The sequence below is a fragment of the Perna viridis genome, chromosome 4, assembly GCF_037379345.1.
Source record: "Perna viridis isolate PV_CMFRI_1.1 ecotype Kerala chromosome 4, ASM3737934v1, whole genome shotgun sequence".
In the NCBI taxonomy this organism is placed as follows: Eukaryota; Metazoa; Mollusca; class Bivalvia; order Mytilida; family Mytilidae; genus Perna; species Perna viridis.
Window position 1 is genome coordinate 18,661,873 of NC_142448.1, and position 24,909 is coordinate 18,686,781.

The following is a 24,909-nucleotide window of genomic DNA, read 5'->3' on the forward strand; positions in this document are numbered from 1 at the left end:
CTATTATCAGATTGTACTCATTTGAAGTTTGATGGATGCCGCTGGCGGATAAGGACACGCTTACCCTTCCGGTTTTTTTTTTTTTTTTTTTTTTTTTTTTTTTTTTTTTTTTGTGGGAGTTAGCTGTAGATATAGATTTTTTTCTATCTGATGCCTTAAACTTTGATGATTGTTTTGTTCTTATGTAATAGTGTCATTTTACTCTATACTATTTTGTTATCTAAATTATGAATATATTTGTATGTAGCATGTGGAGAATTAGTGCAAAATTTAGATATTCAACATGCTGTTTGAAAATGGAGTTCATTTTAAAGATAACAGCAGAAAGAACATATGTTTCATAACTTTCAGTACAGTAATTCCAGATTTGAAATTAGATATTTGCAAGAAAAAGGAGGAAGATGTAGGCTAATCCTTTCAGATAAAAAAATCGTTTTGCCCAATATCAACAGACTTACAAACACAATATCAATATGAATATTTAATAAAAAGGTAACACTGAATTTCCATAGAAAGATGTGGACTTTCTGAATACAACTGAAAAATAAATTTTTTTTATGGTTTTACTTGTCTTTTTAGCGCCATTTTAACACAAACCGTATGTACTTTGATTTCAAGAAATAGAAACTTGTAATCGTATTTCATTGAACCCCTAGGGAGAAGTTGTGTGTAAAAGTTGTTTTATCTTGAACCAAAATGTAAGTTGCAAAGGCACTACAAAACATCTGTAAAATTCTTCAAATTAATGATATAATAAGTTTTCATTGTAGTGCACTTCTTGTGCTCAAGAATTATGCGATGAAAGATCATGAAGTATGGCAGCACAACCGTTTTACCGATAACTATGTAGAAAAACCTAGCTATTACAAAACATCTGCATACAAATAACTTATTTTAAGACAGTTTTACTTGTCTTTTTTTATTAAAAGTCAATAGGTGCTGTAGAAATAATTACAAAGTAAATGGATATACAATGAACAATAAAAATTGAGAAGGAATGGAGGCATATTGATGTCACTTCCGTTTTTTACATTGTAGTTCATATTGCCGGTGCTTTATATTTTTATGTGCTGTCTTGTTTTACTTATTTCCAGTTTATTCATGAAATGTCATTTTATTCTGTTGTCTTTTTTGAGTGTGGATCGTGTATGTTTCCTGTTTTCACGTTTTTTGCAATGTATTTTGGCTTTAAGTTATCCTTCTGCTTGATGCTTTGAAATATTGAAATATATGCCAATATTTACCTGCAGTGTGGTGTTATCATCTGCCTAGATTGACTAAATAAATAAGTTGGTGTTCGTTGTTGGGAATATCATTGCAATGTGTTTCTTGCTATATATATGTGTCTTAAGGATATATTGCACGCGATTGTTGTTACTTGTAGTCATGTTATTTTAAGAGGAAAAATCTATTTACATATAGTTTGTCTTGCATTCCACTGTTTTAATTAAGTTTTATCTTACATCATTAAGTCGTATAATTTCCTGATATGTGAAGTTTTGTTTCTAACCTTGGGCAAAATTAATGACGAATATTTCCTATATTTCATTCTTTAGAAAACCGTAAACGCAATATGAATTTCTGTAGAGGTACAATGCAGTGCTAGGGGTGAATTTTATTGGGAAATTATAAGCATAATCTATGATACAGTCTTTTTTGTACCTTTAAGTCATTTTGTCACTACAGTCACTTAGTATATTTCTAATGGAACTTATGTAACGTAATTAACAAATATAATGATAAAAGCCTGTTTAGGAAACTTATTTCGAGGTTACATGGTACAACGCTGGGATCTAAGTGAACTTGAAAAGATAAACCAGTGGGAGAATTTTGTGATAAATGAAAAACTTAGGAACATATTGATTTCCATAAAACGTTCGCCTTGTAAATTTAATTGATACATTGCTAGTCAGAACACGATATAAGGTAGAAATAACTTTAATAAATAATGTAAATTGCTTTTGTTTTGATCAATTTTCCCCTTGTATTAAAGTATTAGAAAGAAAATGTAATAAGAAATTGGGTTTTGATAAAGTTATTCTACTTTAATACAACGAAATGTGTGCTTCTTATTTCAATATTAATAAGATGCAATTTCTGTTGCACTTTAAATAGAAAATTTAATGAGCTTTTCTTTTCCTGCTATGATGAATATACTTAACAATTTTTAATCATATGCCTTTTTGATGAGTAGGCCATACTTTTAAATACAATTTGAATAAGATGTGTTTGAAAGAGTTATCAAGGAACCCAGGTTCTAGCGGAAATCAAAACAATGTAATCCAGGGACAAAGACCAGATATGGAAAACAGACAAACACAATAGAGAGCATAAGTAGCTAAAATAATATATACAAAGTAACAAAAGTAAATGAGCCACTCGGAATTCACTGAAAACTGGGAGCGTGGACCAGGTGCACAGGTAAGGTAAGTGTTCTCTGCTTTTCTTGAAGATTTTATGAAACACCCTCAAATTTCGGAAAATTGTATACTGTTTGAAATTTCTAGAAAGCAAATTATATGTATTTTACCGATGGAAAAATGTTTAATATTTTACATGAATGGTAAAAATCTTATTTCTAAATATGAACAAAATATTGACATAAAAAATCAATTCAATCTTCAGCCGTATGACACCCTCAGTTAATCATATAACAATATTTCATTTCATGACAATTGAAATTACATTAGAACATTTTGTTGTATACATGTTCAATATCACGAAAATTTTAAATGTAGACTTACAAACATGATACCAGATATGTAGATGCTTACATAAGTAATTGAATAACAACGACATTAATTACATTAAGTTTCTACTTAAATTATTACAATTGTTATTGAAATAAACTTTCCTTTATGTACCAAATAATGTTACGAAGTGAAAAGGCGCTCTTCCTCGAAATAATTTCTCATAAAATAGCAATATCTATAATCATATCTTATCCTGAAAACCGTATAGGCATTGTATTTTCAATAAAAAAAATCAAAATCTACGATTTCATATGAATTAGTTTCGGATGTAAATTTGCTATCCGAACGTTTTGTTTTAAGTAAGCAACTCTGTGTTCAAACATATTTATGATTAATTACATCCCAATTTATTTTCGGTGGATTGTATGAAGACGGAAGGAATTTGAAAATTCGAAAATTATTGTTTAAATTCTACAAATATTATGCTGTTAACACAAATAATTCAATGATTCTAAATGATTTGACAAATACAACGTTAAAGAAGACCTACCTGTAAACGTACTTGTCCCTTGATAAAATTTCCAATAATCTGCGGTTTGATACCTCTTCTCAAGTCACTAATTACTATTGTTTAATGAACAGGGTATATACAGTCTGTGGTTATATCTTCTCTATAAAAAATAATCTTCTTTTCCATGAAACTTTTATTGTTCCTAGTACGTGCTAGACGAATAAGATACTGTAACATAGGCTGAGCATCTTACTCACGGCTATTAATCTTTGATGAAAGTAAATTGTCCAAGTAATCAATTTCATGTCTTTACATGGAGCATCGTGCTTTAGATTCTGTTAAATGGCAAATTTCAGCACAGGGCCTGGCATTATTTGTAGGAGTTAACATCAGATCAATAGAGGGTTACAGCAACCAATAGTTTTCTCTTATTCCAAAATCATATGTTTATTATGGCGTGAATTGTCGATATCTACACTCAAACATGTAGATCTGACCATTTCTTTAAATATTTGTTTAATTAGATGGTCAAATAATACTTTGGTTTTATGTCAATTATAACCGTATTTATAATCAATATGTAAGTGACCTAAGGGTACTTTGTATGCTGGAAACAGCATTTGAATAACACTAAAGTATTGTGATATTGAAATTAGCTATTGTATTTACAACTTACCAATAAACTAGGTCTAACAAACAACAGCTGTTCGTTAATAACAATAAGAAGGATTAAGATTATTATGAAAAAAAAAACAAAAAAAAAAACAAAAACATAAATGCTCTATAATACCTTTTGATTGGTTTTACATTCGCCATAACGTTGTACTCCTTTCTTGTTATTGTTTTCTGACGATACATACTTGGTATCTACTAGAAGCTTTCAAGGTAGAATATATTAAGCTAAGAATATGACGGTAAAGTAAATTCTCATTAATTTTAATTTTTGAATTGCCCGAGTTTCTACGATATTTGTATTTGCCGTTAACATCAATTATCAAAGAAGTGCGCGATTTTTTTCTATATATTTAATAACTAATTGCGTTTTTCCTTGATAGAGAAGTGAGGTAGGTTCGTTGATCCCCAACCGACTAGTACCAAGTACTTTTAAATGTGTATTCACTGCTCCTCCGTCACGCTTCATATAGAAGAAAATCTAGGTTTTGGTGGATCATACCACATCTCTGTTTTATAGTACGCCATGAGTAAGACTATTCTGTAATTGTGGGGTAACATGTTGACTCCTGGTCTGGACCGGTATGTCAGACTGGTTCAAAATAAAATATGTTCTCTCTATCAAACTTTCTCGACCTAAAATGCATGAATTATAGGTTATATGACTTTAAACTACAAGCAATCAATCAATAGTACTTAGTGGTCAAAATGGTTTTAAACAATGAATAAATTGTGTAAGACGTGAGTATATATTAAATTAATTATAGAACAAGATTCAGCATTTTTAATGTATCTCGAATTGAAATAAAACAAACAAAAATAATTCCGAAATTCTTCTCTATTAATCTTTATTTTTGTTTAAAAATGTTTGTATGTGTCATCATGTTAATTTTAGACTAAAAATGAAAAAAAAAACTTTAATCAATTGAATTATAATGAACAGAGGTTTAATCAGGCCGAATGAGGGTTAAATAGTATTGTGTCTTATCACACACTTAGCATCAAGTTCAACTACCCATATGATAATATATGTTTATTTTTCAACTTTTGTTTGCTGTCGTTTCATGCAGTTTTATTATACAGCTTATACATTTTTGTTTCTGTTAGTTGAACGTAATATTATCATAAGATCTATTTTATCTCTGGGCAAAAACTTTGTACAGTCACGGTTTTGACAGCGCCAGTTGAAGTTCATATATGTTCATTAAGATATTGTAAAAAAGAAACGAGATAAGAGGCATTTTCTGCTAAGTAAAGCAATTTATTGACATATTATCAATCATTAGGAAAGTTTATAATTTACTGTTATTAGATTCATAATGATGTCTTGATAAATTGACTAACCGTCAGTACAGATGACGACTCTGAGTCAGTTGTATTCATTTACTTTCTGTAGTCAAACCAGTAAAAATAAATATTGTAAAGTCCATCGCACGTGACATTACACTAGTAATTAACTTTGAAAAGTATTCCGCACTTCGTTTAGACGAGAATATAATACTCCTTACACAGAACAAAATCCGTTTCCTCGGTTGTTGTTGTTGGTTAATAATAGTCTTCGTGTACTCTGAAGTGAAAATAAAACTTGTTGGAATGAGGAAGGAAATAAATGCTTAAGCATAACATTTCTGCGGGAACATTTTTCAGTGAGAATATCGAAAATTTATAACTTTGCAAACGCCCAAAGATACTATGTGAAAAACAATCTCATGTCGTTTACTATTCTCTTTATCATAATTGCATAACCTATGACGAAAGATTCATAGATTCTGGATTGTCATCCCAATTACCTGATAAATTCATGGCGCCTGCTTTATTCGTTTGTATGCTTGTTTAGTAAGTACATAATATATTTTTTTCTTATTAAAAGTAGTAACAGTTGACATCTGTTTATGAGGGTCTAGATTTGTGGTCTGTCATATTCCACAATTGTTACAGCTCACAGTCTCTTTCATATTAATTACGTTTTTTTTAATTTTCAAATAATGTATTTCGTTCTCACTTGGTAACAAATTCTTTATACGGCTCAAGTGAACAAGTGAGGAAATGAAAAAAAGGTATCCATTCACAGTGACATATTTATTATAAAAATCGAGGTTTTTGATATTCTATGATTTTGTAAATACTCGGTATGCAGAACAAGTAAATTTAAACTATGAATTAGCATTACATGACTTTGAACACACATTGTAATACAAAAAAAAATCAATGTAAATAATATAGTTAGTGGTAACATGGTAAAAAACATGTAAATTTGCACAATCCTTGTATAATTTGTTTGATATATTTACTTTAAAAATATTGTTTAAAATGTCCTTCTCAAATGGTTTAAGTTTGAACTTCGAATCCAAATACACTCTATGAGGTTCATTTTTTAAACTGAACTTCCAAATTCCTATGCACCGTCAATGTGGCGGCACGTTTCCCAAAAAAAAAAACTAAAATCGAATTTTCAGTGTATAAAGTTTCAATGAAATTCTTTTAATTTTGGATGTGTTATCAAACCTTTCCCATCTTTCCAAATCTCATCTCAATTATTCTTTTTGTTAAAGGTTTCTTCCCATTTGCTCCGACATTTCGGGTCAAGTTTTTATTTATTATTGTTTTTATAATTTCAAGTCGAAAGTTTACTGGATGTATTACTCGTCTGTTTAAATCCAGAATTTGTGGCCTATCTGTAATAGTTAAAACAATATCATTTTTCGAGTTTTCCGATGTACTATGGAAAGGAATTGAATACGGCATTGTTTCATTACATTTTATATATTAAAATCACATCCGATGATTATACGTCAGCCGACCCAGCTTAATCGATGAAGTTCAATCGAGTTCATCTTCATGATAGTTTTTAGCCTTATCATATATTTACTTGCAAGCGCAAACAAATCCAAATTTTTTTCTGAACAAATAATTTGAAGTGAAACATTGTATTTTGGTATTTCATACATTATTTAGATAAGAAATTAAATGTGCATTTATTTCACATTAAAGTTTTCCTCGAAGCGTCAGATTCATTTTATAGTTTGTTGCAAAAACAATTTCTTTTGACAATATAAGATGAGTTATTTTAAAAATGGCTTTGAGTGAGTTGAACAAAAAAATGTTTTGGCATTTTACAACGACACTGAATTATAATGAACTGTTTTAACATCTTTAAAATTACCGTAAAAGTCATCAAGAAATGGCAATAAAACCTTTTTGTATCTAACCAAACTAATTTAAAATGAACTTTTCATAAAGGATGTATGTCATTTGATATTTACTTCTATCTTAGGGCACTCTTTTACTGTCAACTGCACTTAGTCTTCAGGCAGTTAAAATGATAGTGAAAGCAATGGTTTATAGCAATTTAAAAAGTTCAAAGCAGTGAGTTCAATACGGAGATCTTCCTTGAAATAAAATAGTGGGGTTCAGTATGATTTGATGTTTATCGGTCCACATTGTAATAAAAGTGTTACATTTTATTACAGAAGAGAATATTTTTACGTAAACAAGGGGAAGCCACAACTCAGATAAATAATCTTATTCAGATAAAAATGAGAGAATAAAAAGAAATATTTTATCTAAACTTTACTGATCTTGTTTAGTTTTCTAAGACATGAATTTATTCTATTCGTTTTTTATATTTCAAAGTATTGTGTAATTTGCTTCGTTTTTAAAAATAAAATTCCTGTACTCCGATCCTGATTTTACTGCCACACTTCAAGATTATATGATTTGTTAGTTTTAGATATTTTTATATAGAGAATCAGGGATTGATTAATGTTTTCAATGAAAACAAACTGACTTTATCTGATTGAACATATCTCTAACAGTAGATTATTTAGATCAATCATGTTGACAATGCATTAATAAAGATAATCCGGAGTTGTTTCCCATTAATTAAGTAGAATTGACTCATTATGAAAATAAAAGGAAAATCTTCAAAGGAATAGCTCATTTTTTGTTATGTTTTTTTCTAAGTCAGTCACTAAAGTGCACTGATGATGAAATAGTTTTTTTTTCGTGTATTTCAATGCCAAAAAAAAAGGAATCAGAACGAAGAAAAAACGAAAATCATGTATCCAAGTACTTGTGCAGTAAACAGTTCGCATTTGGACCCTCCGTCTTACATGTGAGTGGCATACTAGCTCAGTAAAGCGAGGATACTGTCAAATACGCTTTTAATCAGGGGTATGCTCAAAGTTTTTTCCAAATGATTTACATTAGCAACTGATTGATTTTAAAAACCTCAAAGAAGTTACATGTATTCAATGATTTTAATTATATGGAACATAATGTCAAACTAGGACAATTTACCTGCATGAAGCACAACACTATCTATAGCTAGAAGATTTGCAGAGACATTGACACTCGGGTACAGTTCCAAAAAAAGTATAACCGGAAGTTCATTTATAAGCAAGACTAATGTCGCACACTGTGCAATACATCAGACTAAAGTTGCCTGGTATCGACTGTAAAAGTATTAAAGTGAAGATTTAGCTGTTGAAAAAAAAAATACTGGATAAATCTACATTTATTAGGAAAACCATAAAACATATATGTCTGCTATCCAAAGAAGACCTCTGTTTTCCAATGCGTTTCAAAAATTAACAAACATCGAATGATTATCAAGTACAAAGGGCTAATTAGTAATATATCAATTTCAGTCCAACTATAATATTTATGAATTACTTTGAACTGACCACCTTCACCATTAAATGTAACATTTCCGCTGTAAAATGAATGCGTTTCAGTGATTGTTAATGGGCTATTTAGTTGTCCAACAAAAAAATCACGGCCTTTGAATATATGACAATAAATTTTCTGTCCAAGCATTGATTATTTAATATGGGTTCCAGCAATTAATTTATAGTTGTTTACTATATGTAATTATCTCAGTACATCATCTGAAATCATAAATTGATCGTTCATTGACAAGTGGTAATGCCATGATTCTTTACTAATGAATATGGTATACATGCATATTGATCGGTTCTGATTTCTTTTTTGCTTCTTCTAATTAAATTGGAACTTAAATAGATAAATGCACCAAAAGACCTGTAAGCATATTACATATTGAAATGAAATTGCAAGAAAAAGGTCTTTTAAATCTGGTAAACAAATGTGTTTTTTAAATCCTTGAGTAATGTGAATAAATAGTTGATTCGAGCTCTGGTTTTCTAGTAACGCTATTTGTGGCAGAATGCGACGACTCTCTTCGCTACACTGCTCCATCGGATCAAACTGATACAGGGAAGATAATGTAAACGTATAGAAGGGTCTGAAATGCTTCCAACGATAGTAGTATACATGTGGGAAACGCTTATTATTTTTCAGGAGGTGCAACCCTATAGGCATGACGTCACATCCGGTGACCGTGGACCGAAAGTGACCGGTAGGGGATAGGGGACCGGAAGTGGACCATGTGTATGACCGGAAGTGGACCTTGGGTGACCGGAAGTGGAATTAGATGGGGGACCAATAAAGGGAACGGGGAACATTCGGATCTAGAGGGGCATACAGTTTAGGAGGGAGGAAACGACCTCCATAGGTATCCTCATTAAGTGTCCTTATTAGTGTCATTATAAAGTATACTATAAACAGGTGAGTATAAAAAAGAGGGTACTATGACTAGAGTGTTACCTTTCTTTGTTTATATTTTTTTATTTCTACATTTTCATTTACGTTAATTGTTTTTTAGTTATTTTTTGTAAATTGTTTGTTTATGATTTCATTGTCTTTGTGTAATAATGTCAATTGAATGGGCACTTTGAATAGATTTTAAATTTTGATTTGAATTTCTTTGTCTTCACTTGATTGTGTAGTTTGAATAGATGTCTCACGGATTAGACAGATGTTTGAAACTTCCCATTTTACTGGTGATTTCAATAGCCAATGTAATGATTTTTAACCACTTTTTATTGTGCTTTATGACTACATTTCAGGTGTAAGGACATGTTGTGCAGTGTTTACCTCTCAGACATCAATTTTTATCGTTGTTTTAATTATTTTTGTTGAATTATGTTTAATATTTTTGTTTAATATTTCAGTTTGAAATTTTGACTAACCACTAATGATTATCCTGACTATTGTAAGGTGTACAATTGATGTTTACATTTGGAACATCAAGAGCTTTTAAATGGTGTATTGCCCTTCATCTTTATCATAATTAGATTTTTATAGTCGACCATTTTATTACCTATGACAGACACACTGAAACTTTTCATTGATTATATCCCTGTTATGGGGCACTATCGGGTAAACCGATTTCTTTTTCATACTTTCAATGTTTACATGTCGCGTGTACTTGATTTGACCCATTATGGGGTTATATTGGGTAAACCATTGATTTGTTGGTTTGTTTCCTTCGCCCCCCGTTTAAGTATTGTATCATGTTTTTTTTTTTATATGGAGATTGAACTTTTTATTGTTATAGTATGTTTTCAAGTTACTTACACTCAAACGTTCGCCCGTGTTATGAGGCTATGATAGTAAATATGTTTGTTATACTGTTGCTAACGGTTTTAATATATGTTATCGATTTTGTAAGGAGGTCTTTCTTTAGTATAGTTTTGTTACACAGCAAGATTGTTTTTTTTTCTTTTATATTTTATTTACAATTCATATTCATTGTTCCATTCGCCGGGGTGTCGTCTGTATTTCAAATCCGGGTCCTGCCCAATTGTCTGTTCCATCAAGTGTTCTTCCCCTTTAAATATCCGATCCGAAGTTCTTACGATTCCGCTTTAATATGAGTATTTTTGCCGTCCGAGTATCATTGGCGTCAAAGCTGTTTTTTTTTTTTTTTTCACTCTGTTTAACTTTCACTTCCTTTTGTTCCTCGGTAAAATAACTTCTGGTGGTGTTCGTTGTATTTCCCGTATAGCTATATTCTTTGATCCAGCTGGTCTACCACGAGGTCTTTTTAGGGCCTCACTTTCTTTTGTCAGAATCCAGAATCTGTTCAACAAAAACAAGTATCACAGAACCATCAGTCTGAATGCTCATTACCTGGTTCTTTTCAAAATCCTAGAGACGTATCACAGGCTATGACCATGGCCCAACAAATGTTTCTCAAAAAGACAAACTACTTTATGAAATCGTACGAGTATGCCACCGCCAAACCCCACGGATATTTATTGATCGACATGAAACAGGGCACTCCCGACAACTTGAGATTGAGAAGCAACATTTTCCCATTGGAAATTCAGGATGTGTTCTTGAATGAAGAACAGTATAAATAGAGAAGAAAAAGGATATGTGGTCACAAAGGAGATGGACGCATCCGGAGCAAGAAAGATTTACAAGATAGTTCCCTGTCGAGGGATTCATTCAGAAGAGATCACCAGTCGTGATGCCATACACGTGCAATTGACGACAGGAAAGGCATAATGCAAACCAAAGAATAAACTGACAAAAGAAAGTGAGGCCCAAATAGGCATCGTGGTAGACCAGCTGGATCAAAGAAAAAAGCCAATAAAACAGATGTGACACTTATAAATGGAACTGTATAGAGAGGATTGTGAAACAAAGATCGTGTAGCTATATTAAGAACGTAAAACGTATAACGTCAGAATATCAAATACTAGTGGAAACCAGAGCAGAATATCGTGCATCCTAGCATAAGAATCGATGACCTTAAGAAATCAGGAAAGTTACAAAAGTTCGACTAGATGAATCATATTAATTTACGATGCCAGAACCTGAGAGGATAGTTCATCAAGAAAAAGGAGGAGCTATACAGGAAATACAACGAACACCACCAGAAGTCATTTTACAGAGGAACAAAAGGAAGTGCAGTTTAAAATAGAGTGAAAAAAAACAGCCTTGACTCCAATGATACTCGGACGGCAAGAATACTCATATTAAAGCGGAATCGTAAGGACATTGGATCGTGAAGTGTTATTTACAGGGGAAGAACACTTGATGGAACAGACAATTGAGCAGGACCCGGATTTGAAATACAGACGACACCCCGACGAATGGAACAATGAATATGAATTGTAAATAAAATATAAAAGAAACAAAACAATATTGTTGTGTAATAAAACTATACTAAAGAAAGACCTCCTTACAAAACAGGGTAGCTCAAAACCGATGAAACATATAAAAACCGTTAGCGACAGCATAACAAACATATTTACTACCAGAGCCTCATAACACGGGCCAAAGTTTGAGCGTAAGTAACTTGAAAACATACTGTAACAATAAAATGTTCAATCTCTTTATAAAAAAAATCATCATACAATACTCAAACAAAAAGGGGGGCGAAGGAAACAAACCACGAATGAAATTATGGAGACAAATGAAATCAACAAATCAATAGTTTACCCAATAGAACCCCATAATGGGTCAAATCAAGTACACGCGACATGTAAACATTGAAAGTATGAAAAAGAAATCGGTTTACCCGATAGAGCCCCACAACACGGATATAATCGATGAAAGGTTGAGTGTGTCTGTAATAAGTGACGAAAAGGTCGACTATAAAAATCTAATTATAATAAAAAGGATGGACAATACACCATTCAAAATCTCTTGACGTTCCAAATGTAAACATCAATTGTACACCTTACAACTGTCAGGATAATCATTAGTGGTTGGTCAAAATTTCAAACTGAATACAAGCAATATTAAACATATTTAAATAAAAATAATTAAACCACGATCATTGATGTCTGAGAGGTAAACATTGCACAACATGTCATTACACCTGAAATGTAGTCATAAAGTACTGGTCTAGAACGTTGGACTTGTGCAGGCGGTGTTGCCATTGCTGTCAGAGAAGAGAAGAGGTTCGAATCCCGCTGAGGGAACGACCAAATTTGCATCTATTCTAGAGTTGGGGTGTAGTTAAGAATTGATTATATATATGTATGCATCCTTGTATCAACATACCATGTTGACCCTCGCCGTGCATGCTATGTATCTGCATAGTAATGTACTAGCAAGTAAGATGATAGAGTTGCCTCACCCCATTAGACTTCTTATATGTATTATATACTTGGTGTGGTTGTATTTGTATATTGTTACAGATTCTCTATTGTTTTACTCGATACCATTAGAGGTTGTCCTGTTACATCATGTGCTAATGTTCGCTCTCTAGATTTACTTACGAGGAAGTATCACTCGGTTAACGAAAGCTATATTTCTATATAGCCTAGTTGGCAGAGTGGTCTAGAGCGTTGGACTAAGTGCAGGCGGTGTTGCCATAGATGTCAGAGAAAAGAAGGGGTTCAAATCCCTCTCAGGGAACGACCAAACTTGCATCGCATATATATATACAAACCCCTCAGATTGTGGCGACACTATTCGCTACACTGCTCCATCGGATCAAATTGATACAAGGAAGAAAACGTAAGCATACAAAGGTCTTAAGACGATGTTGGAACTGTCAAATTTGCGAAGCAAATTGTTGTTTGTCCCTCCGCGGGACTCGAAATCGTACCGCTGTGACATCTATAGCAACACCGCCTGTCCAGCAACCTAGACCACTCGACTAGCTAGGCTATTAAAATATTGCTTTCGCTTGCCGGGTCATTCCTCCTCATAGGATTAATCTAGGGCTGTAACTTAGTACGTGATGTATGGTAGTACGGGACAGCTCATCTATGTGTTATTATGCAGAATAGTCGATCAAATTAACGATACATGTCACAATGATCTCTTGGTATAGGTCAAGCTATAAGGCTGACTTCACAGTGTTGTATCCTTTATCCCAAGTTCTTTGGGGTAAATCCCCGAAACTAGGATTGTTTTAACGATAATTAGTCATCTATATTGCGGAAACTGTGATTAAAAGATCTAGCTTAACGATGCTCCTTCTACGATGAGCCTCATAAATGTGAAGGAATAGATCAGCAAGTAGAGGAGCACAATTTGTTCCTATTGGAATGCCGATCGTTTGTTGAAAGAAATGTGTTTTCCACAATGGACAAATATGTTGTCAATCAAAAATTCGAACATTTTGAATATATCTTCGGTATAATCAGAAGATGATTTGGATTTATTTTTTTTTTTCACAAAGTATGGGGAATCCCAATAAGAACTACATATTTGTATCTAGGTGTTCCGTCTTTTTTGGAGTAACAACGATGTATGTTTTTTATTTTTTTTGTTATTTTTTTTTTGAGTCGAGATTTTAACCGAGTATGGGGAATGGATGTATAAAGAATTGAAAAAACACTACTTGTAACTTGCATACAAATAAATTAAAAACAACATATTTTGACGCAACAGTAATGTGCCCAGAATTTTTTCATAGACACATCCACGGGTACAATAAGGAAAAATAATCACGGATAAAATATACAGTTCCCTTGATTACTCTTTTAATGCTATTTTATTCTGATACTGATCTTGAACTGAGGGTTTCCAGAAGAACTTTCGAATTTTTCTGGGTCCATATTGAAAGAGTAATCAAGGGAACCAAGATTCCAGCAAAAATCGAAATAATGTAATCCAGGACAAAGACCAGGCATGGAAGACAGAAAAACACATCAAAAAGCTTAAAGCAACTAAAATAATACATACAAAGCAACTCGGATTCCACTAAAAACTGGGAGCATGGACCAGGTGCGCCGGTAGGATAAGCGTCTTCTGTTTATCTAAAACACCCGCCGAGTTCCTCATAAAAAGTCAAGTCCAGAGTAGACGAAAGAGAGGAAAGATAAACTATGACACATTGAACAAATCACTTTTCATAGTGCATATGGATACACCATAACAATCCACGAGTTCATAATGACGACCATAAAACTTCTGTAGTGATGACTTTAATCTTGTAGCAACATAACCCTGTTCCAGAAGCCTAGTTGTAAGAAGTCTAGCGCGAAACAAAAGTCTGCATAGTAACGGCAAACTCTGGTATAACATATGAGTTGTGATATACTCCATACGCAGATGCTGAAATGATGTTGCCACAGATGAAAGAAAATTTTACAATACTGAATGAAATTTAATCACGTTTGTTGTGACTTAGACTCCATTAAATACTAGGAGCATGGACCACGTGCACTGATAGGGTAAAGCGTCCTCTGCTTTTCTAGAAATACCCGTCGAGTCGTTGAATTAATACCACTACGGGAGTAACAAGAGTCGTGGTAGGACTGGAACCCCTCTTTAAGAGCTGCGAGTATAGAAGTTTAAAGTTTCGAAAGAGGTTTGGTGGTACACTTTGCAGATCCAGCTGTGCAGCGCTGTTTGTATAAATTCTTGTGAACGCCTCACCCTCCAACCGAATCTACTGACTGGACTGTCTAAATAACCATGGACGGTCACCTGAGAGCGTATAACTTATATTTTCCATTCAGTGTAGCAATGTTGCATAAAAATACGGACGGTAATCATGGAAACAAACAGTAAAGTATTGGATACCATTCACACATACATGTCAGCAAGAAAGCATCAACTAACAGTTCTTAAAACCATAAATATATCGCGTGATGATTGTAATTAGGCTTTAAACAAAGTAACAGAGCTATGATTAAATTCCTGTCTCACCTAACTTTTATTCATAGTTAATGCAATTTAAAAAGTACATCTGTCCTTAAAAATTTAAATTGTTCTTAACTTCTAGTCTTTGTAAGAATCATGCAAATTATGTATCATGTGATATACCCACAAAAAGGCTACACATTTCTATTTTTTGTTATTTAATTGCTTTATAGGTCTATATGATGATTATTATTCATTCTAATTTGTCTGCTCTGAGGAGATAATTCACGTTGAAAATCCATTAGTTTCTATTGCATTTTAGTGTCATTTACAGAATTATCAAGTACACATAATTTTAAGTTTTACAGTACACTCTAAAATATATAATTTTTATCTCCTAAGAACAAGGGTTATATGGAAAGCTACTTGCTACTTTTTATTTAGTATAACATTTTGAACGAAATATCAAAAATAAAAATATATAGGCGTTCCTACAATGAATCACATTTTGCATGATTCTTATCTGGAGTGCGACTTAATGTTTTAGAACAAAGCAAGTACACATAGCAACTAATTGGCATTTTACAATAACAAAACGAGAATGTTTGCGCTCTGGAGAATCGCTGTGTATCTATCATTTGTACACTATATATGCTGTAATGGTTAACTCATGTGGAAGATCGAAGATGACAATCGCTCAAGCACGGTTTAATCGCTCTACTAACTACACGAAGTAAACAATTAACAAATCCATGACATTACAGCTATGTAGTGATACAAAAATAAACTATTTGCCAATCATAGTAGATACATGTAGTAAAGACATATATTTATAGGTTATATCGAAATAAAAGTGTCGCAAGAAAAAGCAACAGTATATAAGTGTATTGAATTGAGTTGTTTGAAAGGATGGGAATGGGAACATTGGACGCGATATTACGTTTTGATCATTCGTCTCATAATCGATAATTTGACGAAACCGCCGGCGATCAAACAAATTTAACATTTATGTCGTCCTTGCATTATACGGGGATAACTTTTTAACACCATTTGTAATGGAGTTGTTTCAGAACTTTTAGTCGGTACATAGTAGCACTGAAATTAAATGATTAAAAATTATTTAGAAATTTTAATTAAATCAACCTAAACCTGGTTTCACTTCCTATAATGTGGCAAACTTCGGTTCACAGCAAAAATACAACATAAATCGCATAACTCGGGGAATTAATTGCATTGTCGCAGCATTTATATTGCCGTATATTTGGATTAATTCTTAACATAGTGACATAACTTATTTCTTAAAGTACTTGATGCTAATTTGACGGAATCCCGAAGCAATTCGAATGCCATTTCATTTTGTAATTTATGTACATAACGAACTTGACCGCTCTTTAGAGTTGATAGGTTAATTAGTTTCGTAAGAGTTATTCTGCTGTGTAATTGCTTTTTGAATTCAAGAAAATCCCTTGTTAATTTAAAATTAAGGAAGCCATTGGAAGTGCTGATGAGCAGAAACTGCAACATATTGCAATTTAAGACTGGCAAAGAAAGTCATTAGTGGATATTGACAAAATTCGTGTAGAGTATTTGAAGAGTATTGTATCACTGTTGAAACTTGTAAGGTCGCCATTCATATTTACTTAAGGAACAGTATCAATCTTCTTGTTAATGGGCACATGAGCTTATTGATCGAGTAAGATTGTTTCTGATATAAAAGTTCAGTATTTTGTTTTGTACAATTCTGTTCAGTCAGTTAAAGAGTATTTTTTCTACAACCTGCTGTTTTTTTTAATGTCGAACAAATCTTCATATTTTACAGCGAGTTCAATAGTTATCTTCAGGCAATGGAGTTTACCTTTCATTGATTCCCATTACCCGATGAAATAGCTTAGCTAGTGACGTTTAACTTGACAATCTACAACTATAGTTAAGTTTTTGTTATTAATTTATCAGGTATTTCAATCGTAGTTTGATAGAAATTTTAATCTTTTTGTCAACTGCCAAGTTAACTACATGCGAAAATTTACCAGGTGATTGTCATTTTGTCAAAGGAAAAGCGACTTTATTTCTTGAAGTTAACTATTTACTCATTGAAAAGGCAAACAAAAAAATGAGAGCTACATCTGTGCATCAGCTTTCACATTCTTTAGATACAGTTGCATAAAGTACAAAGAAACTTAGAAATATCTTAATATTTGTTTGCAACAGTTACGCATTTAGGGGAATCTACAAGAGAAACAAAGTATTTCAAATTAAGTAAAAATACAAGCTTTGTTCATTAATTAGTCAAATGTGCATTGGACGCGTGAGTAACTTTATGATTGACAATTCAACACATTAACAAAGGTTTCTGTTAGAAAAGAAAATATCGGAGATGACTTAACATTTGAGAATGTTATAACTGTGTCCTTGAAAAGACAATATTTGAAATATGATTTGGAAAAAGCCTTGTAATGATGAAATGTCGATTTATTGCGTGACTAGCAGCTTTATGCCACGTTCAATCGGGTTACTTTATATTGAACGCATTTATTTACCAGGAGGTTCCCATAATAGTCAGGCAAAATATATTTCAAAGACTTAAACATGAAATCAGTCTTAAATTCATTGTATACCTGATGTTCTTCTTGTGAGAAGACATCCTGTGAATAATATGACAGCCATAGACAAAGACGTTTTGGAAAATAGCAGTAAGCATTAAAACACTTCATTATTTTATTTAAAAATCGGATAGTAGACAAATAAGTCTTTTTTGCGCTTTCTTACACGTATCTCTGTACGTTTTGTTTCGTTTTCACATTTATTTTACTGTTTATGTTACTGAAGTATATAGCCGGGGCAACTCTTTCGATGTACCTATGTAAAATGATGTTTTGGGGGCAGTTGCAGCCTGTCGCATGATGTGAGGATTTCCTCGTCGTTCATCGAAGACCAATGGGTGGACTTGGGCTGACAATTTCATCCCGTTGGTTTTTTGTTTCCTTGACATATACACCATACCTATTATCGTAACATTTCTCATCCCGACCCCAAATACAAGGAAGATACACGTAACTTACAATTGATAAATACAGCTTTTTCTTTGCAGAAAAAAACATCATTTTAAATTACTGCCCATACAAATATAAAAAAATTGTATCACTGTAATGGTGGCTGATAACTTAAAAGCAGATATATCAGCCAAAATTTACATTTAAAATGTGTTAAAACGTTTTATTTCCAAAAGTCTTAATAAAATCTATATGTTCGGCATATTTAACTTGAACTTGACCTCAAACATGTCGAACTGTATCAAAATTAATCCTAATGAAACCAAATGTCTCTAAAATCATCATAATCAAACACTCAACATGTTGTGCTGGTATACACACATTTTAACTGTGAATTTGCTAGTTCAGTGAGACATGCCTAGATCAAACTTTGAATTAAGCAGAAACTTGCCCAAAACGAGATAACAGTGGTTCCTTCAAATCGATGTCGCTGTTAAAACACTAGTCACAACATTTTGATTAAGAAGACAATATCCCTTTCTGATGTCTTCAAGTTTCAAGATTTATCACATGTACATGTATACAAACCTGTATACGACTGAATATAATCTATTATTCTTCCGAGAAGTATTTTATCTGAAGCACATTGTTTCATGATTACTTAACATTCATTTAGGCGACTGTGATGTCCCATCATTTAATCACTACTTTCATTTAGGCCAAAATTTAAAAATTGCGGATACCATACTGTTTTAAGACATGAGAACATCTACATCTTCCTTCTGTAATCCTCTTTTGGATCTTTATAAACAGAACAATTAACTGAAACAACATTATATTTTTTTTCCAATAGACCCTTTTGTAGTAAGTTGGTGAACATGCTCAAGAGACACTTCCGGGAGGTAGGGCTTGGGTAGAACAGAAGAATTTTCCTCGCGGAAGTCTATATTGAGCATGCTCTACGCATGCTCATCTACTACCCAAACGTTAGCACAAAAGGGTCCAGTAAAAAGTTAACAGGACTTTTTAATGTCTTGTATATTTCTGGCAGTATTCTAAACCTTGTTATTTTCGTACTTTTTTGGGGTTCCCATTTCATTATAGTGACGCTCCTGTTTTAAGAGATCGTGGAATAAAACTGAAAATTATACCCATTTTTAAATGATGAGCACAATTTTGAATAGCGTTCATTTATACCTGAATGAAAGACGAACTTTATGCAACCAAGATAACTAAATAAGTAGGTAATTACTCTTTTAAAGTCGGGTTACTGAGTACATATTACAAATAGTATAAGCTCTCGGGAGCTTTTATACCAAACGATCATCATACATGTTTAAAAGACATTCAGATAAATACAAACATAGAAACATGTAAATACACAAGACATAGGGTAAAACATATAAAGCACAATCATAAAACACACATTAAGCAGGTGAAATTAAAGCAGCACGAAAAGAAAAACGAAAGTATTCAGCCGAAAAAGCAAGAAAAAGCTGAACAAAACTGAAACAAGGATATAGACACTCAGCCTCTATGAGTTACAGATAATGAAGGTCTTGAACAGATTCACATCTGTCTGTTTTCTTAGTTTATCCGTGAGACCATTCAAAATCTTTGAGGTTGAAGGATTTTAGATCATACCTGGTGTTTTTTTTACTATGGTATTTCTGATGTGTTGGTATATCTGAAGTTATAAGAATTATTCTTAATTGATACAAGATCTTGTAAAAATATTGGACTTTCGTTTTTAATGATCTTAAATGTTTAAATGCTTGTTGTTCTCAAGCGTCTGATTTTAAGAGACTGGAGTAGCGATTTTTCTTGCAACCTTCCGTAGGAAGAACTTTATCCTGATAAATAAATCTAACAGCTCTTTCTTGAATTTTCTTAATTTTGTTAGTGTTTGCCTATGAGCAAAAGTGCCATGTGAGGAGGCAAAAACTAAAATTTGACATAATGATAGAATAGTAAATTGAAATCATGCTCAGACGGTTTAAGTGATGGCCGATACGCTCGAAAACATTAAGTTGTCTTACTGCTTTCTTGCACATATTTTTAATTTGACTATTAAAGTTTAACATAAAATCAATTGTTACACCAAGTAACTTGAATATTATTTTTACATTCGGTGTTAACATTACTACCAAGGTCAATCTTTAAATTAAAATTGTTGTTTTTTACCCATAAATATGGACCATTTTATAAGAGTTTTGCTGTCATTTTCAAGTATAGTTTTTTTTTTTAATTCATTGGATCATTATCTGCATAGGAGACTGTATTGTCATCTGGACAATTGTACAAAGTAGAATTATAAACAAAACTTAAGATTCTGTTGAGAAAAATATTGAACATTACAGGGTCCAGAAAATATCCCTGAGGAACACCTTTTATCAAATTCTAAAAACATTTTGTCCAACTTTAACGCATTGTTTTCGGTCACTCAGACACCTTTTCAAGAGTCAGAGAGAGCTGTTACTGACTCCATAATGTTGGAGTTTCAACAGCAACAAGTCATGGGGAAGAAAATAAAAGCTTTTGGTAGATCCATGAGGATCGCCTCCACGTACTTGTTACTATCAAGTGACTCTTTCCTGTCTTCTTCCACTCTCAACAATGTAAATTGATTGCCAAAGCATGCCCAGATATAATAAACTGTAGGCAAAACGTTTTAATTACCTTATCTAATAAACTGTTTTTCTTATTTAGTGGGCATATCTTGGCGGTCTTTAGGTTATCTGGAAAAACAGAAAATAACAGAGACATATTAGTATGTTAAGTTAAAGGTTTAACAATAACTTCAAGGAACAAGAATGCACATGCAAATGATTGGATAAACTCAAAAGTTCATTTGCTTACTTAAAAACTATGGCTACTTGTATTTGAATGTCCACTGCCGCATAGGTAAGGCGACAGGATCATAACATGTTCTGCGTCTTTCCGTTTGTCTGTTTATGTGAGTTATGGGACTTGAACGAGGATGAATTCTGTTCAAATTTTATAGACTTGTAAGGCACAATACTAGATTTATTTATTCATACCGCCATTTTGATTTAAGAAACTTTACGGGAGTTATGGGACTTGGATCTGAAACAACCGGATTGATTTTGTTCAAGTTTTTATCTGCCCATTGAATCACAACAATAGACTTTACAAAGAGAGAGTAGAAGTGTCCCAACCTGCCATTTTCTGCTTCTAACAAACTCTTAATTGTAATTAGATTAAATTTTCAAGCATTCTTTCTTACTTGATAATCTTTTGCACCTTTTGAGCGATATTTGTGGTTTTGTGCATCAAATTGTTGAATATTTCGATAAGATAAACTAATGATATACAAGCTACATTATTCAATTGCCATAAAAATAAATTACTTTAAGAAGCTGTGGCAAATTAAGACTGCTTGTAAGATCTAATGTAATGTTCTAAGCTATACTTAATTAATTAACTTAAAGATTCTTATACATCAAATCAAGTGCATCTGTTAAATTTAAAAAAAAATACACTATAGTCGTGTTGCTTTACAAAAATAAACACAAAAGCAGAATATTCACAAGTTAAGTGGTACAACGATATGTATCTAAGCAGAAAGGTTAATCGCATCTTTTTTCTTCCACAGCCAACGATTGGGAAATAGATCAGGTAAAAATCAAGCGTAAGCAACAACAATTTGTCAGGTTTCAGTTGTTGGTTTAGATATAATTAGTTAAACAAACAATAGAAAAGTGTATGCTATGTAGTTTTAGGGTGCTAACGTACGATTGTTCCATAAACTATGTACAGAACGAGTGCAAATTCTTAGGTTTGTGCTTGTACATCTCTCTGCTCCAGTGGCAAATATGAGATTGGCAGTGCACATTTTATGCAAGAAATTGATGAGAACGGAAATCAAAAGTTCGTAAAACCAGGAAAACGCTCAACTTAATTTCCTACTTGCATCTAAAACTTCCTGCTAAAGCATACGTGTATATCTTTGAAACGTGATTAACATGATAAATACCCATCTTAATTAACTAACGGAATAAAAAGACTCTTCTTTCTTCCTTGGTATATATCAAATACATGCAATCAAAGAAAACTTGTTTGTTAAAATCGTTTTTGAAATACATAAAATATGTCGAATCAAAGCGCTGCTGTAGATTTGGTCTCAATAATGGAACTAGCAAATGTATTATTAAAGTGTTACAGTAGGCAAGATATTCTTTCGCTTTTCTTGGGTATTCTGGTTGTGAGACTCGTGAAGCATATATAATTTCAGTTTTTTTTTTCGATTGCTTTGTAGTATACATAGTTTTATTTACTCCTCGCCATACTGCTTTACTCCTAAATTTTAGTTTCTAGTCAGTTTATTTAATGAAATTTAAAAACTAAAATAATTTGAAATCAACTGATTGCTTTTAACATTTATGGATGTATATCATCATAATAACAATGAGTCAAAATACCGATATTTGTATTTCGACATTACTTTTCAAGACTACGGTCCATCTAGTCCATACATGAATAATAACGGATTGGGGTAAAATATTTTGTTAAGTCGTTGGATTCGATTATAGAAACTACCTTTTAGTTCCCCTTGATTTTACTTTTTTTTCAAATCAAGTCATATTAAGTGGAATTGAAATGCAATAACAATACTGTAGAAAAGGGGACAGTAATCTGAACCACTATAAAAGTGATCATAATACTGACCACGAAAGAAGTGAAAAAAAAAAAATCAAAGAGCAAAGAACATATAAACCAAATGAAACGCAAAAATGTGAAAATGACTTAACAAGCTGTAAGTACGGACCGAGTGTAACGGTAGGGTAAGTTTCTCGTATCAAGCCTGATATACCGGTAATATGCTATAAAACGGTTTACCGTGAATACTATAGACATTTTGGTGGAGACGGGTACATGTATCACATTTCTATAGATATCTTTTTGATGAAGTGTAAACTGTTTTTGAATGGAAAACTTTAATATTGAAAAAAAAATAATGATAACATCCACAAGATCTATATTTAAGCAATTAAGCAAGGTTCAAATATTCGAGTTACTTCGTTAACCTTTTGAAATGTATGTGTGTTGAGAAATGAAACTCACGGGACGGAATGAATAAATAAATGATTAACTTAACTCTATTTTTGACATCATAATTTGTGTATCAGTCGTTAGTTCCAAATAAGAAAAAGTCAGTATTCATTGTAAAAAAAAAATTAACACTCTTAGGAGAAAGGTGAGGTTCAGGTTCTGATATGACGTTATAATATACAAATAAAAATACCATAACTTGATCTACAAGTCTGAAACTTATGTCTATTAAACCATTTGCTTACGACAAGAATTATTATGATTATGGTTGAGAAATAAAGATAAAATAAAACTGTACAAATTATTGGTTAAATGATATTTTCTGATTATTTCATCATTACTACAATGGGTGTTATGAAAGATTATAATGTCTAAAGCTTGAGAAAGTAACGGAAATTACCTATTAGAAGAAGATTATCCTAGACAAACAACAATTATCGTATGATATACCAGGAAATAAGAATAGGTGGAACCATTAAGCTGTCTGAAATTAGGTGTAGGCCAATATCAAATTTCCGACAAAGACCACAATTTCAATAATGGTAAAGATACATTAGAATCAATGGTGTATGGCCTATCCATGTTACATTTATCATACTTGTAAATAATATGAGACGTTTTGAAATATCATGATATTGTGGGATTTAACATTAATATTTGGAAAAGATTAAGATAATTAACTGTACTTGTCAATACTTAATTCACCTCATAATTGATTGAGTTGAGAGGCAAGATGTGTGATAAGACATGGAATTGTCTACAGCAAAAATAAAAACGGAACTTGAAAACAACCGTAATGACCTTGACAGTTCCGATAGAAATGGTATACTAAACCAAGTTTTATAGCCATTTAACCTCCCGTTTCCATTTAAATGATATACTAAACCAAGTTTGATAGCCACATAACTTCCCGTTTCCATTAAAAGTAAACAATGTACCTACGAATTTCTGAAAAAAATTGGTATATCATATTTATAAGTAAAGCTAGTGGTGCGATAAGAGAATTTGTTTCGTATCTGATGAACACACTGTCCATTCAGATGTTTTACTTGATTTTGGTAGTTCTTATTTAACGTCCGTTGAAAATGCTACCACCGAATACTCACGATTAGAGATAACGTTTTTTTTTGTAATTTCAAGTTTGTCAACAATTGCAATTTCCGCTTTTAAAGTTGATTCTTTTGATCCAATCATAATCATTCATATATGTTGCAGATAGGTGCCATAGAACTGTCATGTCTAGCTTATTACGAGATAAAAATGTACCTCTAAAAATACCATACAGATATGGTTTACGTGTGTTTTTTTACATGTATGACAGCGGGAAGTTTACATTAAGAGATGAAATGATCGCTTAGAAACACCCAGTTCGCCGGTAATTTTCATTGAAAACCATTTGGTTATTTTGGAGCATATCTCAACTTCGCTTGGATTTGTACCATTTCGGACTCACTCGAAGTTTGCCGATCTTAGCTTATTGACGAACTGATGCGGCTAAAATGTCAAGTTTATTTTTGAAAAAAAAAGAATTAATACATTTATTTTGCTAGTA

The 24,909-nt window shown here is 32.4% G+C and overlaps 1 protein-coding gene across 3 annotated transcripts in view; it reads right to left on the bottom strand.

The window, feature by feature from the left end:
* The window catches only part of LOC148619168 (allatostatin-A receptor-like), a 36,902-nt gene extending 31,307 nt beyond the window's left edge, over positions 1 to 5,595 (bottom strand). For all 3 annotated transcript variants that reach the window (XM_088578785.1, XM_088578779.1, XM_088578780.1), the window contains exons 1-2: positions 5,221 to 5,595; positions 3,244 to 4,512 (exon numbers count right to left, since the gene is read on the bottom strand). The gene's annotated coding sequence lies outside the window, so the exon portion shown is untranslated. The remainder of the gene's footprint in view (positions 1 to 3,243; positions 4,513 to 5,220) is intronic.
* Between the last annotated feature and the right edge of the window lie 19,314 nt (positions 5,596 to 24,909).